General features: G+C 46.2%; 1 protein-coding gene across 1 annotated transcript in view; it reads left to right on the forward strand.

Annotated features, from left to right (window-relative positions):
- The window catches only part of LOC128688894 (uncharacterized), a 121761-nt gene that overhangs the window by 78719 nt on the left and 24638 nt on the right, over window positions 1-18404 (forward strand). The window lies entirely within an intron of this gene.

Consider the following 18404-nt stretch of genomic DNA (forward strand, 5'->3'; position numbering starts at 1 on the left):
GATGGTTTTGAATAGGTCCCTAAAATCAGTACCTGATCAGCCTGGCTGTGGTTCGTACGTCGGTTTACGTGCGGCCAACAGTAATAGCCTGGTTGATCAGGCCCTGATGCACCATGAGGCCTGGTTACAGACCGGGCCGCGGGGGCGTTGACCCCCGAAACCCTCTTCAGCCAGGTGTACAGGTATACTGTCCCTGGCACTGTCTCATCCTTCCCACCCAGTGCCCAGTTTCCCAGTTCCCATTCGCCAACCTTTCGTCTTAATATGTATTAGATATTATTTTACTGTTAAGAAAGTCAATTGGGTGACAGTTTAGAAAGTCTTAAACATTGTTTATATTTGATTTTATTCTAATTGGTTATATATTATTGATAAAGGACAGTGCAACCAAAACTACCTAAACCTAACCTAACCTAAAATACCTTAACCTAACCTAAAATACCCTAACCCAACCTAACCAAAAATACCCTAACCTAACCTAACCTAAAACACCCTAACCTAACATAACCTAAAATACCCTAACCTAACCTAACCTAAATTAACCTAACCTAAACTACCCTAACATAACGTAAATAATGCAAGTCTAGAAATTTACTTCAGTATCGTTTGTGAGAAACTCACAGAATTTGGGAGGATGGTTAGCATGTACATGTAGCGGCTCCAACTCTGGGCTGGGAGCGTGGAAAGATGGAAGTTAATATGCTCCCACAAGCTGTGTCCACTATTGAAAGATGTTATGCTATTCATACCCACCACCTCTACCACAGCACTCTCCTCTCCCACACATTCCACCTCCCACACACTCCTCCACCTCCCACACACTCCTCCACCTCCCACACACTCCTCCACCTCCCACACACTCCACCTCCCACACACTCCTCCACCTCCCCACACACTCCTCCACCTCCCACACACTCCTCCACCTCCCACACACTCCTCCACCTCCCCACACACTCCTCCACCTCCCACACACTCCTCCACCTCCCCACACACTCCTCCACCTCCCACACACTCCTCCACCTCCCCACACATTCGTCCACCTCCCCACACACTCCTCCACCTCCCCACACACTCCTCCACCTCCCCACACATTCGTCCGTCTCCCCACACACTCCTCCACCTCCCACACACTCCTCCACCTCCCACACACTCCTCCACCTCCCACACACTCCACCTCCCACACACTCCTCCACCTCCCACACACTCCACCTCCCACACACTCCTCCACCTCCCACACACTCCTCCACCTCCCACACACTCCACCTCCCACACACTCCTCCACCTCCCACACACTCCTCCACCTCCCACACACTCCTCCACCTCCCACACACTCCTCCACCTCCCACACACTTCACCTCCCACACACTCCTCCACCTCCCACACACTCCTCCACCTCCCACACACTCCTCCACCTCCCCACACACTCCTCCACCTCCCCACACATTCATCCATCTCCCACACACTCCTCCACCTCCCCACACATTCATCCACCTCCCACACACTCCTCCACCTCCCACACACTCCTCCACCTCCCCACACACTCCTCCACCTCCCCCCACACTCCTCCACCTCCCCAAACACTCCTCCACCTCCCACACACTCCTCCACCTCCCCACACATTCATCCACCTCCCCACACACTCCTCCACCTCCCACACACTCCTCCACCTCCCCACACACTCCTCCACCTCCCACACACTCCTCCACCTCCCCACACACTCCTCCACCTCCCCACACACTCCTCCACCTCCCCACACACTCCTCCACCTCCCCACACATTCATCCACCTCCCCACACATTCCTCCACCTCCCACACACTCCTCCACCTCCCCACACACTCCTCCACCTCCCACACACTCCTCCACCTCCCCACACACTCCTCCACCTCCACACACATTCATCCACCTCCCACACACTCCTCCACCTCCCACACACTCCACCACCTCCCCACACACTCCTCCACCTCCCCACACATTCATCCACCTCCCACACACTCCTCCACCTCCCACACACTCCTCCACCTCCCCACACACTCCTCCACCTCCCCACACATTCGTAAACCTCCCACACACTCCTCCACCTCCCACACACTCCTCCACCTCCCACACACTCCTCCACCTCCCCACACACTCCTCCACCTCCCCACACACTCCTCCACCTCCCACACACTCCTTCACCTCCCCACACACTCCTCCACCTCCCCACACATTCATCCACCTCCCCACACACTCCTCCACCTCCCACACACTCCTCCACCTCCCACACACTCCTCCACCTCCCACACACTCCTCCACCTCCCACACACTCCTCCACCTCCCACACACTCCTCCACCTCCCACACACTCCTCCACCTCCCACACACTCCACCTCCCCACACACTCCTCCACCTCCCACACACTCCTCCACCTCCCACACACTCCTCCACCTCCCACACACTCCACCTCCCCACACACTCCTCCACCTCCCACACACTCCTCCACCTCCCACACACTCCTCCACCTCCCACACACTCCTCCACCTCCCACACACTCCACCTCCCCACACACTCCTCCACCTCCCCACACATTCATCCACCTCCCCACACACTCCTCCACCTCCCACACACTCCTCCACCTCCCACACACTCCTCCACCTCCCACACACTCCTCCACCTCCCACACACTCCTCCACCTCCCACACACTCCTCCACCTCCCACACACTCCACCTCCCCACACACTCCTCCACCTCCCACACACTCCTCCACCTCCCACACACTCCTCCACCTCCCACACACTCCACCTCCCCACACACTCCTCCACCTCCCCACACATTCATCTACCTCCCACTCATACCTCCACCATCTACAGCACCCCCACCTCGCTCAAAAATCAACACAGCCAAGACTGTAATGCATATATCGCTGCAGTATAGAAGACGACTATTAGGACTATTTTCCTGTAGTGTTAGTAACACATTATAACCCAAGGAACCCAATCACTGAGGCAACACACACACTATCAAAGTACAGAGTACTTTCGCTACTCAGCCAGATGCCAGATACTTGTGGACTGAGAGATAATGTTTGTAAATAATTTCTCCCATTTGCGAACTGTTAAGCACGTGCTACTGTGTAAGGTAATTGTAATCAGCTAAAACTTGTGTAATTATACCTAAATAAACTTATTGTCAGATTGTGATAGTGAGAGACCATAATGAAGAAATACTATAATAATAATCTTTATTTCTGTATACAAGTACATGTACAAGGTATGCAGACCATAACTGACATCAGTCACATACTACTATATATAAAGACCTTTGTTATGCTGAGCATTTCCCGCAAATTAGGTCAGTTTTGTCCCAGGATGCGACCCACACCAGTCCACTAACATCCAGATACCTATTTAACTGATCAGTGAACAGGGACAGCAGATATCTTAAGGAAACACGTCCTAATGTTTCTACCCGTACCGGGGATCGACCCCCGGACTTATATGTGTGGGGTGAGTGCGCTAGCAATCGAGCTACGAGACACCACCATATGGAAAACAAAGTCCTTGTACTCAAGAAAGAGGAACTCGGCACATTACTCAATTCATAAATAACACAAATAACCCGCACTGAAACTTGTGACGATGTTTCGGTCCGACTGGGACTAGTTAATGGTGTGACTAGTTAGTGGTCCAAGTCGGACCGAAACGTCGCCATAAGTTCGTCTCCTGTGTGTAGGTATTGTGCCTTTTTTATGCTACATTACTTTAATTAATACTGGCAAACGTACATGGGGTTGAGGTAGGTTTGCCAGGATGGATCCTCACTCAGGTCTTCTTCATGTGACACTCCTGGAGTGGTGCCGGAGTTTGTACAAGTGATGTACTGTTTACAGCACTATGACAGAGACACGACGAGCATTTGTGTCAAGTGGCCTACCGTTTACTTCAACAGTAAGCGGGTATCTGGGTATTAGACGACTGTTACTGGTTGCATTCTGTGGGAGACGATTACAAGAACTCCATTGGAAATATTCCAGTCAGTCTGATAATTTTACTGAGTTATCCTCATCCACCATCACCTGTACTTAAGACCACTGTTTTTTAAGTGACTCCAACATACAGGGTAAAGATTATAACTCGCCAGCGGGGCTGACCGTCACTGCTCGGTTGGCAACGCACGCGCCTCACATTTTGAGTGTCCCTGGTTTAATCCCCGGCATGGGTGGAAACCTTGGGCGTGTTTCCTTCATTGTCCCTGTTCACCTAGAAGTAGGTACCTGGGTGTTATTCGACTGGTGTGGATCGCATCCTGGTGGACAAGATTAAAGGACCACGATGGAAATAAAACGGACAGTCCTTGATGACGCACTGACTGTTGGATTATCCTAGGTGGCTAACCCTCCGGGAATTAAAAAAAAAAACAGATCTTTCCTACCTTCCCTGTAAAGTCGGCAACACGAAACAAAAAGACAAAGCCCAAATATTAAGAATAATAAGAAGCAGACATTCTAAGCGAGGACTATGATGAGATGGAATGATAAGTTTACTGAACGAGATAAGATGCTAAGATAAATTTGCCGAAAATAAAGATGGTTTTTCTTTCAGTAAAATGTTAGTATACGAGTTATATCGAGCCAGGCTCTGATCCACCAGGAGGCCTGGTCACAGACCGGGCCGCGGGGGCGTTGACCCCCGGAACTCTCTCCAGGTAAACTCCAGGCACCTTTCAAGGCAGGTGAAATTGCTGACCTAGAAAATGTACAGAGAACCTTCACGGCGCGCATAACGGAGATAAAACACCTCAATTACTGGGAGCGCTTGAGGTTCCTAAAACTGTATTCCCTGGAATGCAGGCGGGAGATACATGATTATATACACCTGGAAAATCCTAGAGGGACTAGTACCGAACTTGCACACGAAAATCACTCACAACGAAAGCAAAAGACTTGGCAGACGATGCAACATCCCCCCAATGAAAAGCAGGGGTATCACTAGCACGTTAAGAGACAACACAGTCTCAGGGGCCCGAGACTGTTCAATTGCCTCCCAGCATACATAAGGGGGATTACCAATAGACCCCTGGCTGTCTTCAAGCAGGCACTGGACAAGCACCTAAAGTTGGTACCTGACCAGCCGGGCTGTGGCTCGTACGTTGGATTGCGTGCAGCCAGCAGTAACAGCCTGGTTGACCAGGCTCTGATACACCAGGAGGCCTGGTCACAGACCGGGCCGCGGGGGCGTTGACCCCCGGAACTCTCTCCAGGTAAACTCCAGGTAAACTCCAGCCAGAGACGTGCTTGATTGTGGCTCACTTTACCGTAGAGAGTTGAGGCGCCTCAGTGCCTAAGAACGTTTGTCGATCTAATTAACGGTGTTATTTTCTCTCTGGTCACAGTGCTGTATGACTTGTGAGTTTAGCGCTTAGTTTTGATTATAATAATAATTCTCTCTCGTCAGAATGTTACTGTGACTGGTAGCAACGAAACATTGGAAGGAAAGGGAAAGAGAAGTATAAAGTAATATGCAGGAAGAAGTGATCTTTCAATGAGAGATAACAAAAAAGTGCTCTGGTGGCCTGGTGGTTAACGCTCTCGCTTCACACGGTGAGGGCCTGGGTTCGATTCCCAGCCAGAGTAGAAACATTGGACGTGTTTCTTTCCACCTGTTGTCTATGTTCCCCATCAGTAAAATGGGTACCTGGGTGTTAGTCGACTGGTGTGGGTCGCATCCTGGGACACTGACCTAAGGAGGCCTGGTCACAGACCGGGCCGCGGGGGCGTTGACCCCCGGAACTCTCTCCAGATAAACTCCAGGATAAAGCAGAAAAGATCCCAGGTTGATTGTAAAGAAGCAAGGCCAAGTAGGCGAGTACACAAAACTAGCTGAGTAAATAGGTGAGTGCACCAGACAAGGAGGTGAGTAGCTAACTGAGTACATCCTCCTGCTGGCAAAAGGAGCACCAGGAAGAGAGTGGTAACATGACTGGTCAGTGTAAGAGGTACCTTGAAGAAGCTAAACAGGGAATCATTGAAGACGCTCAGCACCACTTGTGAGAGCAGTCCTCGCCTCCCTACCACGACACTCTCTCAACCTAACACAACCTAGAAGAAAGTGAAAAGATTTGCCATCGCACTAATACCAGCACTAAGGCACAGAAGCTACCAGGATCAGCACTAGTCCCAGCACTAACGCACAGAAGCTACCAGGATCAGCACTAGTCCCAGCACTAAGGCACAGAAGCTACCAGGATCAGCACTAGTCCCAGCACTAACGCACAGAAGCTATCAAGAGGAGCTAAAGATGCTTCACAGCATATGAAGAGTGAAAGGTCAAGGAAAACATAACTGCAAACAAACTTGTATAATGTTGGTCACTGGTACAAACACAGTAGTGTTGCTCACTGGCACAAACACAGTAGTGTTGCTCACTGGCACAAACACAGTAGTGTTGCTCACTGGCACAAACACAGTAGTGTTGCTCACTGGCACAAACACAGTAGTGTTGCTCACTGGCACAAACACAGCAGTGTTGCTCACTGGCACAAACACAGTGGTGTTGCTCACTGGCACAAACACAGTAGTGTTGCTCACTGGTACAAACACAGTAGTGTTGCTCACTGGCACAAACACAGTAGTGTTGCTCACTGGCACAAACACAGTAGTGTTGCTCACTGGCACAAACACAGTAGTGTTGCTCACTGGCACAAACACAGTAGTGTTGCTCACTGGCACAAACACAGTAGTGTTGCTCACTGGCACAAACACAGTAGTGTTGCTCACTGGCACAAACACAGTAGTGTTGCTCACTGGCACAAACACAGTAGTGTTGCTCACTGGCACAAACACAGTAGTGTTGCTCACTGGCACAAACACAGTAGTGTTGCTCACTGGCACAAACACAGTAGTGTTGCTCACTGGCACAAACACAGTAGTGTTGCTCACTGGCACAAACACACTAGTGTTGCTCACTGGCACAAACACACTAGTGTTGCTCACTGGCACAAACACAGTAGTGTTGCTCACTGGCACAAACACAGCAGTGTTGCTCACTGGCACAAACACAGTGGTGTTGCTCACTGGCACAAACACAGTAGTGTTGCTCACTGGCACAAACACAGTAGTGTTGCTCACTGGCACAAACACAGTAGTGTTGCTCACTGGCACAAACACAGTAGTGTTGCTCACTGGCACAAACACAGTAGTGTTGCTCACTGGCACAAACACAGTAGTGTTGCTCACTGGCACAAACACAGTAGTGTTGCTCACTGGCACAAACACAGTAGTGTTGCTCACTGGCACAACAGCAGTGTTGCTCACTGGCACAAACACAGTGGTGTTGGTCACTGGTACAAACACAGTAGTGTTGGTCACTGGTACAAACACAGTAGTGTTGGTCACTGGTACAAACACAGTGGTGTTCGTCACTGGTACAAGCACAGTAGTGTTGGTCACTGGTACACAGTAGTGTAGTATTGGTCACTGGTACACAGTAGTGTAGTGTTGGTCGCTGGTACACAGTAGTGTAGTGTTGGTCGCTGGTACACAGTAGTGTAGTGTTGGTCACTGGTACAAGCACAGTAGTGTTGGTCACTGGTACACAGTAGTTTAGTGTTGGTCGCTGGTACACAGTAGTGTAGTGTTGGTCACTGGTACACAGTAGTGTAGTGGTGGTCACTGGTACACAGTAGTGTAGTGTTGGTCACTAGTACACAGTAGTGTAGTGTTGGTCACTGGTACACAGTAGTGTAGTGTTGGTCACTGGTGCACAGTAGTGTAGTGTTGGTCACTGGTACACAGTAGTGTAGTGTTGGTCGCTGGTACACAGTAGTGTAGTGTTGGTCGCTGGTACACAGTAGTGTAGTGTTGGTCACTGGTACACAGTAGTGTAGTGTAGGTCACTGGTACACAGTAGTGTAGTGTTGGTCACTGGTACACAGTAGTGTAGTGTTGATCACTGGTACACAGTAGTGTAGTGTTGGTCACTGGTACACAGTAGTGTAGTGTTGGTCACTGGTACACAGTAGTGTAGTGTTGGTCACTGGTACACAGTAGTGTAGTGTTGGTCACTGGTACACAGTAGTGTAGTGTTGAGTGTTGGTCACTGGTACACAGTAGTGTAGTGTTGGTCGCTGGTACACAGTAGTGTAGTGTTGGTCGCTGGTACACAGTAGTGTAATGTTGGTCATTGGTACACAGTAGTGTAGTGTTGGTCGCTGGTACACAGTAGTGTAGTGCTGGTCACTGGTACACAGTAGTGTAGTGTTGGTCACGGGTAAACAGTAGTGTAGTGTTGGTCACTGGTACACAGTAGTGTAGTGTTGGTCACTGGTACACAGTAGTGTAGTGTTGGTCACTGGTACACAGTAGTGTAGTGTTGGTCACTGGTACACAGTAGTGTAGTGTTGGTCGCTGGTACACAGTAGTGTAGTGTTGGTCACTGGTACACAGCAGTGTAGTGTTGGTCACTGGTACACAGTAGTGTAGTGTTGGTCACTGGTACACAGTAGTGTAGTGTTGGTCGCTGGTACACAGTAGTGTAGTGTTGGTCACTGGTACACAGTAGTGTAGTGTTGGTCACTGGTACACAGTAGTGTAGTGTTGGTCACTGGTACACAGTAGTGTAGTGTTGGTCGCTGGTACACAGTAGTGTAGTGTTGGTCACTGGTACACAGTAGTGTAGTGTTGGTCACTGGTACACAGTAGTGTAGTGTTGGTCACTGGTACACAGTAGTGTAGTGTTGGTCACTGGTACACAGTAGTGTAGTGTTGGTCACTGGTACACAGTAGTGTAGTGTTGGTCGCTGGTGCACAGTAGTGTAGTGTTGGTCACTGGTACACAGTAGTGTAGTGTTGGTCACTGGTACACAGTAGTGTAGTGTTGGTCACTGGTACACAGTACTGTAGTGTTGGTCGCTGGTACACAGTAGTGTAGTGTTGGTCGCTGGTACACAGTAGTGTAGTGTTGGTCGCTGGTACACAGTAGTGTAGTGTTGGTCACTGGTAGACAGTAGTGTAGTGTTGGTCGCTGGTACACAGTAGTGTAGTGTTGGTCACTGGTACAAACATATGGGTTTACACTGCCGCTCGTTGACTAAAATTTTTGTGTATATTATGAGTATATCAGACTATAAATTAGTCAAGATAATTACGATCATATTGGCAGTCTTAAGTTTGCTAAAAATGGTTACTAATACACTAATAGTACAGAGAAGCTTATGACGATGTTTCGGTCCGACTTGGACCATTTGCAATTCACACTTAACACATGAAGGTGAGGGAGCCAGTATATATAGGAGAGTGGGGGGAGAGGGACAGGACAAAGAGAGGAAGAAGAAAGTGGGTAAGTAGTAATGGGTACTATTGGCAGTGAATTGTTAATGTTAACAACTTTTTTGTAAAGTGCTGAATAACCGCACACATCTAGTGCTTTGTGAAGTATACACCTGGACTCAACCCTGAAGGAACGTACAATGAGTTGGGAGTAAGCCAAGATGGAGTCGCCCTATCATCGACTGTGTCAAGAAATTAAAGAGGATGTAGAGGTTGACGATGAGTATGGTACCAGACGAGAGTGGTACTAGAAGAGTGGTACTAGATGAGAGTGGCACCTGATAGTGGTTCCAGACGAGAGTGATACCAGACGAGAGTGGTACCTGATAGTGGTTCCAGATGAGAGTGGTACCTGAGAGTGGTACTGGACGAGAGTAGTACCGGACGAGAGTAGTACCGGACGAGAGTGTTACCGGACGAGTGTTACCGGACGAGAGTGTTACCGGACGAGAGTGTTACCGGACGAGTGTTACCAGACGAGAGTGGTACCAGACGAGTGGTACCAGATGAGAGTGGTACCAGATGAGAGTGGTACCAGATGAGAGTGGTACAAGATGAGAGTGGTACCAGATGAGAGTGGTACCAGATGAGAGGGCAGTGAGCTAAGAAAAGAAACTTAAGCAAGCAACCTTATTTAAAACCCTCAGGAAGAGAGGGGAAAACAAATACACACACACACACATACACACACACACACACGCACACGCACACGCACGCACACACACACACACACACACACACACACACACACACACACACACACACACACACACACACACACACACACACACACACACACACACAGAAGACCACAGACAGAGTATAGGCTAGGTGGCCAAAGACTGCAAACCTCACTCAAGGAGAAAGATCTTGGGGTGAGTATAACACCGAGCATGTCTCCGGAAGCACACATCAATCAGATAACTGCTGCAGCATATGGGCGCCTGGCAAACCAGAGAACAGCATTCCGACACCTTAGTAAGGAATCATTCAAGACACTGTACACCGTGTATGTCAGGCCCATACTGGAGTATGCAGCACCTGTTTGGAACCCGCACTTGATAAAGCACGTCAAGAAACTAGAGAAAGTACAAAGGTTTGCAACAAGGTTAGTTCCAGAGCTAAGGGGAATGTCCTATGAAGAAAGATTAAGGGAAATCGGCCTGACGACACTGGAGGACAGGAGGGTCAGGGGAGACATGATAACGACATATAAAATACTGCGTGGAATAGACAAGGTGGACAAGGACAGGATGTTCCAGGGAGGGGACACAGAAACAAGAGGCCACAATTGGAAGTTGAAGACACAAATGAGTCAGAGAGATAGTAGGAAGTATTTCTTCAGTCATAGAGTTGTAAGGCAGTGGAATAGCCTAGAAAATGACGTAGTGGAGGCAGGAACCATACACAGTTTTAAGACGAGGTTTGATAAAGCTCATGGAGCGGGGAGAGAGAGGGTCTAGTAGCAACCGGTGAAGAGGCGGGGCCAGGAGCTAGGACTCGACCCCTGCAACCACAAATAGGTGAGCAAATAGGTGAGTACACACACACACACACAAACACACACACACACACACACACACACACACACACACACACACACACACACACACACACACACACAGAATGTTCCAGAGATGGGACACAAAAACAAGGGGTCACAGTTGGAAGTTGAAGACCCAGATGAGTCAAAGGGATGTTAGGAAATATTTCTTCAGTTACAGAGTAGTCAGGAAGTGGAATAGGCTAGCAAGTGAAGTAGTGGAGGCAGGAACCATACATAGCTTTAAGATGAGGCATGATAAAGCTCATGGAGCAGGGAGAGAGAGGACCTATTACCAATGAGTGAAGAGGCGGGGCCAGGAGCTGAGTTTCGACCGCTGCAACCACAATTAGGTGAGTACAATTAGGTGAATACTACATGACCAGCGTGTACCATTCTCCAGGAGCTAAGTCCTACAATGAAGGCGCCTTCATACTGGAGGAGAACTCTTGATAGAGGAACTGCTACTACTACTACTACCCCTTGGATGGAACCTGGTTACCTATCTAGGTTTAATGAGGAGACCAGACACTTGGTAGGGACAAACTCTGCATAAAAGTGAGCTTTCTATATGTAGTCAATGCAAAACCTGATGTTTCAACTTTGTAACACTTGTGTAACTTTTTGGAAAATAATAAATTTAACACTTATTTTTTTAAGATGCCTGGAGATGACACACTGTGGCAGACACACATGACACAGACACACTGGGGAAATACTTCATCCTCGTGTGTGTGTAACTAGACGAAAAGGTGTTATACTAGTGAGTCACATGTAGGTGCAGGTGTTGTACTAGTAAACCACATGTAGGTGCAGGTGTTGTACTAGTGAGTCACATGTAGGTGCAGGTGTTGTACTAGTAAACCACATGTAGGTGCAGGTGTTGTACTAGTGAGCCACATGTAGGTGCAGGCGTTGTACTAGTGAGCCACATGTAGGTGCAGGTGTTGTACTTGTGAGCCACATGTAGGTGCAGGTGTTGTACTAGTGAGCCACATGTAGGTGCAGGTGTTGTACTTGTGAGCCACATGTAGGTGCAGGTGTTGTACTAGTGATCCACATGTAGATGCAGGTGTTGTACTAGTGATCCACATGTAGGTGCAGGTGTTGTACTAGTGATCCACATGTAGGTGCAGGTGTTGTACTAGTGATCCACATGTAGATGCAGGTGTTGTACTAGTGATCCACATGTAGGTGCAGGTGTTGTACTAGTGATCCACATGTAGGTGCAGGTGTTGTACTAGTGATCCACATGTAGATGCAGGTGTTGAATAAAGAATGACGTTGCAGATGTAAGTCACATTGCTTGGCTCTTATTTATTGTTTACGTGGCTGTTGGCCAGGGTTATTAACCTTCCTGTCTTAATGATCCCAAGAATGTCTCCTTCCCACTCACAGGTGACCATGGGGAGAGTAAACATGGAAGCTGAGCATGTGACAACAGTGCCAACAGGTGGGGTGGGAACTTGGCACTTGTTTTGAGCGTGCTAGGGCCGGGCAGTTTGCCATTGTTTGTGTGTTGTACATGCCTTGCTAATTGCGGTTGTAGGGGCGAGTCTCGTCCCGTCTTTGTTACTCGGCAGTGGCGTCACTGATTCCTAGCGTCTGGGGCACTCTTGTTATTGTTCTTATCAATGTTTAGTGTCAGCTTCCTCCTCTTCCTCATCCAGGTTGTCCTTAGACACCATGACTTCCTCACTTACATCCTGGAACACCGTGACATCCTCACACACATCCTGGAACACCGTGACATCCTCACACACATCCTGGAACACCGTGACATCCTCGTGCACATCCTGGAACACTGTGACATCCTTTCACACATCCTGAAACACTGTGATAGCCTTGCATACATCCTGGAACACAGATCTTCATAGATCCTGGAACACTGTGACATCCTGGAACACCTCGGACACATCTTGGCAGTCTTCGAGAGGAAGCGACTTCCCCTTCCCCTCAGTGAGTGCCTGGCACCCTCCCCTCAGTGAGTACTATGCCCCATTACCAAGCGAGTGCTTGGCTATTCCTCTCAGCGAGTACTTTTTTCCCTCTCGGCGAGTACCTGGACCCCCTTCCCCTCCGCGAGTGCTTGGACCCTGTGATCATCAGCTCCACATTTACTGTCAACCACAGAGTTTTGTGGCGATGTAAATGAGGAGTTGCTGGAGGGTATTTACAGATAAAGGTGCCAAAAGTATGGCTTGCTGAGGATTATTCTTACTGAGGGTGTAGCCACAATGTCACCTTCCTGTGTAGCACTTGAGTGTGTGCCAGAGGTGAGTGTTGCTCGAGTGTGGTGCTGGTGTTGTTGCTTTATGCTACAGGCAAGATCACTCTACACCAGTCTTTTTCATATGATTCATTCAGTGGTGTCCTTACACCCTGTGTCTGGGAACACAACTGAAGGTGGGTGGGGGGCCCTTGCCAACAAGGTGATTCACTCCGTAACGACCGCTAGCCTACCAGCGGAACTCTGTGGTCACGATTAACACACATGTGCAGCAGTTAGGTATCTTTATTGTTAAAATGTTTCGCCTACAGTCAAATACGGAGGCATCAGGTAGTGAAATGAAGATGGTGTAATCAGAGGTCCATCAGCCTTGGAGAAATAGTATTTGAGGTGGTCAGTCCCTCAACCTGGAGAAGAGTTCAGCTCCATGGAGCTGAACTGATCACCTCAAATACTATTTCTCCAAGGTTGATAGATGATTACATCTTCATTTTACTGTACTATACCTGCTGCCTCTGTATTTGACTGAAAAAGCCTACTGTGTAGGTGAAACGTTTCAACATTATATACCTAACTCTTGCACATGTGTTTTAATCATTAACTTGTTGGTATTTCATACCATTTCAACATAACGGAACTATGTGGTATGAGTGTCCAGCTGTGTTTACCTAGCTGGATGTGTACAGGCTGTTCCCTGGTTCTCAAATCTGACATTATAGATCTCTCCCTCGACGCTGCGTCACCTTAACACATAGGAGAAAGAAGATTATGACTAGTATGACTAATCAATGGTCCAGGTCGGATCGAAACGTCGTCATAAGCTTCTCTCTTCTATGTGCGGGTTATTTGTGTATTGTTCCAGTCACGGTATTGTGACTTCTTGTTTTAACAGGGTGAAGGAGTGCTTTGTGCCTAGGGATTGGTGCCCCTGCTCTGGGAGGGCGCTACTCACCCCAACTGATACTTGTCTAAGAACTCAGCATTTCCCGGAATAAATGTTGAAGATATTTTTCTTTTCGCTTAAATTTACTGACATTTACGGCGGATAACACAACGAATTATGGATAAGAACTGCAGAATGTGAAAAACATCTGCACTGATAGACTGAACAACTGCATTGATTGAAAACGCCTGCACTGATAGACTGAACAACACCTGCACTGGTAGACTGTAGACTTGACTCTCAAAGTTAATGTAAATAATAATAATAAGTTTTGGGATTTATTTTCGTTTTTTTTTTATATTTCCTGTAAAAATTTAGAGTAATTTGCTTCCTCTACAAAAGTCATTGTGTAATATATCTTAATACTTGTATTCGCATTTTCAATATTATCAGCCTTTCATATTTTGTGCATGTAAAACGCTAAACTTGTAAAAAATATTGCATCAAGGCTTTGCTACATAACTTCTTATGTATTTTAGCTTAGCTATTTTTGAGATATTAAATACGATCATACACCCTAGTCAAGGACTTTGTGGCGGGGGCGTTGACCCCCGGAACTCCCCCAGGTAGGTAGGTAGGTAGACCCACTGAAGAATTTCGAAACGCAGACTTATTTTTTTTTCAAGTTGACAAGTGTGAGTATGAAGGATATGGTCTGGCCGAGGGAAATAAGTGCGGCAAGTTGCATTAAGATCAGTTTCAAGATTTGCACTCCATGACCGCAAGATTTACAGCACCTGGAAGCCATAACTTGGTCCTCTGGCAGCATGTCACATTATATTTACATGAACATTACTTCCAGGAAAAGGTCATGTTTAAATGTGGTGAGCTACATCTCCTGGTCCTTTTAAAGGTATTGAACTATTACCGAACTATAGCTCAATACAAGAGGGAGCGGAGGTTGTAACTATTAACTTGGATAATAATAGTCAAAATAGTTTGATGTTTGATTTCACAGAACTTCTATGATACGAGGATCGTATCATAGTTCTATGAAGAATGTATAATGGAAATAAATAATAAAAAATGGTAATGACTTAGCAACAAATGGTTATGACACGATAAGAGACAACACAATAAGTGTCAGGGGGCCAAGACTGTTCAGCTGCCTCCCAACATACATAAGGGGAATTACCAATAGACCCCTGGCTCTCTTCAAGGGGGAGCTGAACAGGCACCTAGAGTTAGTAACTGATCAGCCAGGCTGTGGTTCATACGTCGGTTTACGTGCGGCCAGTAGTAACAGCCTGGTTGATCAGGCCCTGATCCACCATGAGGCCGGGTCACAGATAGGGCCGCGGGGGGCGTTGACCCCCGAAATTCTCTCCAGGTATGCTCCACTTACGGCACGTTTACGCAAAACTAATAATAGTGTTTTGGATGAGTGTGGAGGATCAGGTGAAGCCAAATTAATTTTAGTGCAGAGGCAAAATAAGACATTGCTAATTACTTTTTAGGGAAGAAATAAAAATAATAAAAGCTTCAGATGTTTTTGGTGAAGATAATACAATGTCTTGTTGGTTATTTATTTATTTATTTATTTATTATAAATTTGTGCACACATACAGAGGTACAAAAAAATACAGATAAGAGCAGTATGCCAAAGCCACTTATACTATGCATAGCATTACGGGCTGGCTTAAAATTAACTTAAGATTAACTAAGCAATGATGAAGTCAGTGATAAAACATTAATGTAAACAGATTACTATAAAGCACAAGTGAGTATTACAAAGACAGGTCATATGAAGGATTCTGTTAGGTAGTGTATTTAAAAAATAATAAAGTTAGATTGGGTTTTAGGTTTAACATTTATGTGATATAATTGTGAGAAACATTTAAGATATACAATTTATAAGGTTCAGTTATTCAGTATTTATTTGGTTTTGGGTGAGTAAGTGATCTTTGAGTAGAGACTTGAACTTATAAACAGGTAGTGTTTCTTTTATATTTACAGGTAATGAATTCCAGATTTTAGGGCCTTTTATGTGCATTGAGTTTTTGCATATTGTGAGATGAACACGAGGAACATCAAAGAGTGATCTGTGTCTTGTGTTATGGTCATGTGTTCTGTTGAGGTTGGCAAGGAGATGTTTGAGGGGAGGGTTAATATCAGAGTTAAGTGTTCTATGTATGTAATAGGTGCAGTAATAAGTATGGATGTTTTGTATGGTGAGTAGGTTTAGTGTATTGAATATTGGTGGAGTGTGCTGCCTGTAGTGAGAATTTGTTATCATTCTAACTGCAGCCTTTTGTTGGGTAATTAGTGGTCTGAGATGGTTAACTGTTGTTGAGCCCCATGCACAAATTCCATAGGTGAGATAGGGGTAAATAAGAGAGTGATATAGGGCCAGGAGGGCTGACTGTGGAACATAGTACCGTATCTTCGATAGTATGCCTACAGTCTTGGAAATTTTCTTAGAAATTTGTTGTATATGTGTATGAAATTTGAGTCTATTATCAAGGTGGATTCCTAAGAATTTTCCCTCTGTTAGCTTTGTGATAGGTGATCCGTTTATCATTATGTTAAGAGGGACATCTGTAGCTCTGTTACCAAACTGAATGAAGTAGGTTTTGTCAGTGTTTAGTGTAAGTTTGTTAGTCCTCATCCAGGTAGATATTTTCTGTAATTCGGTATTTACAGTATTGGCTAGTGTGACTGGGCTCGGGTGAGAGAAGACGTATGTAGTGTCATCTGCAAATAGTGTGGGTTTGAGTAATTGCGAAGCATTTGGAAGGTCATTTATGTATAGGAGAAAGAGAAGAGGGCCAAGGACACTTCCCTGTGGGACACCAACTGTAATTGGTTGCGCAGAAGAGTTTGCCCCATTTGCGTACACATATTGGCTTCTGTTGCTGAGGTATGACTTGAGGTAATTGAGGGAGTGCCCTCTTATACCATAGTGTGACAATTTTACGTGGAGCAAGTCATGGTCAACTGTATCAAAAGCTTTACGTAAGTCAATGAAGATCCCCAGTGGGACTTCTTTTTTCTCTATTGCAGTGTATATATGTTCTAGCATGTGTATAATAGCATCATTAGTATTTTTATTAGGCCTGAATCCAAATTGGCAGGGGTTGAGTATGTTTTGGGAGATAAGGTAGGAGTAGATTCGTTTATGAATTAGTTTTTCAAAGATTTTTGAGAGAGGGTGTAAGTTGGATATTGGCCTATAGTTATTCAACTCTGTTTGGTCTCCTCCTTTGTGGATCGGGGTGACCCTTGCTATTTTGAGTACTGTAGGGAAGGTGGAGGATTCAATGGATTTGTTAAAGAGTGTTGCAATGATTGGAGATAGCACTTGTGACACTTTTTTATATATAAAGGGTGGTAAGGTACTTAAATCTCCTGCCTTGTTTTTTAGTGCATTGATAATAAGGGAGACTTCGTATGGGTTAGTCGGAGCTAGGAACAGTGTGTTCGGGTAGTTGCCGGTGAGGTAGTTATTTGGTGGGGTATCTGAGCTTGGGATTTTATGGGCAAGGTTTTGTCCTATAGTGGAGAAGAAATCATTGAGTCTGTTTGCTGTTTCTGTTGGTGGGAGTTGGGGTTCATCTGATTTTGCTAATTTTATTTCGCTATTTCGTGATATCTTTTTTGTTCCCAGAATTTCAGATAGTGTTTTCCAGGTCTTTTTTATATCACCTCGTAAGTTGGATAATCTGTTCTCATAATACAATTTTTTTGCCCTTCTTATCAGGCTGGTTAGGATTGACGAGTAACGTTTTGTTTGGTCTCTGGTTATGTGACCCATTCTGTACTGTTTTTCATATTGGTGTTTTGTATTTATGGATTTGAGAATGCTGGGTGTTAGCCAGGGACTGTTCAGTCTCTTTGCTGTCATCTGTTTAGTTTTTTTAGGGCAGTGCTTGTTATAGAGGTATTGGGTCTTTTTTAGAAAATTATTAATACATTCGTCAATATCTGTATAGATTTCTAGCTCAGTGTGCCAATCAATGTTTGCTAATGCTGTTGCGAAGTTATTAATGGCTGCCTCATTGTGAAGTCTGAAGGTGACTTTAGTAGTGTCTTGGGGTAGTTTTAGTGAAAAGACAAAATAAGACATTGTATTATATTTACAATAAAGTTCTGAAGTTTTTATTATTTTTATTTCTTCCCTAAAAAGTAATTAGCAATGTCTTATTTTGCCTCTGCACTAAAATCAACTGTTTCACCTGATCCTCTATAATCATCTAAAACATTTTTGTTACCTGGAGAGGGTTTCGGGGGTCAACGCCCCCGCGGGCCGATCTGAGACCAGACCTCGTGGTGGATCAGGGTCTGATCAAACAGGCTGTTACTGATCAGTACCTGATCAGCCCGGCTGATCAGGTACTGACTTTAGGTGGCTATTCAGCTCCCTCTTGAAGACAACCAGGGGTCTATT

This window comes from Cherax quadricarinatus, chromosome 16 (genome assembly GCF_038502225.1).
Source record: "Cherax quadricarinatus isolate ZL_2023a chromosome 16, ASM3850222v1, whole genome shotgun sequence".
Classification (NCBI taxonomy): domain Eukaryota; kingdom Metazoa; phylum Arthropoda; class Malacostraca; order Decapoda; family Parastacidae; genus Cherax; species Cherax quadricarinatus.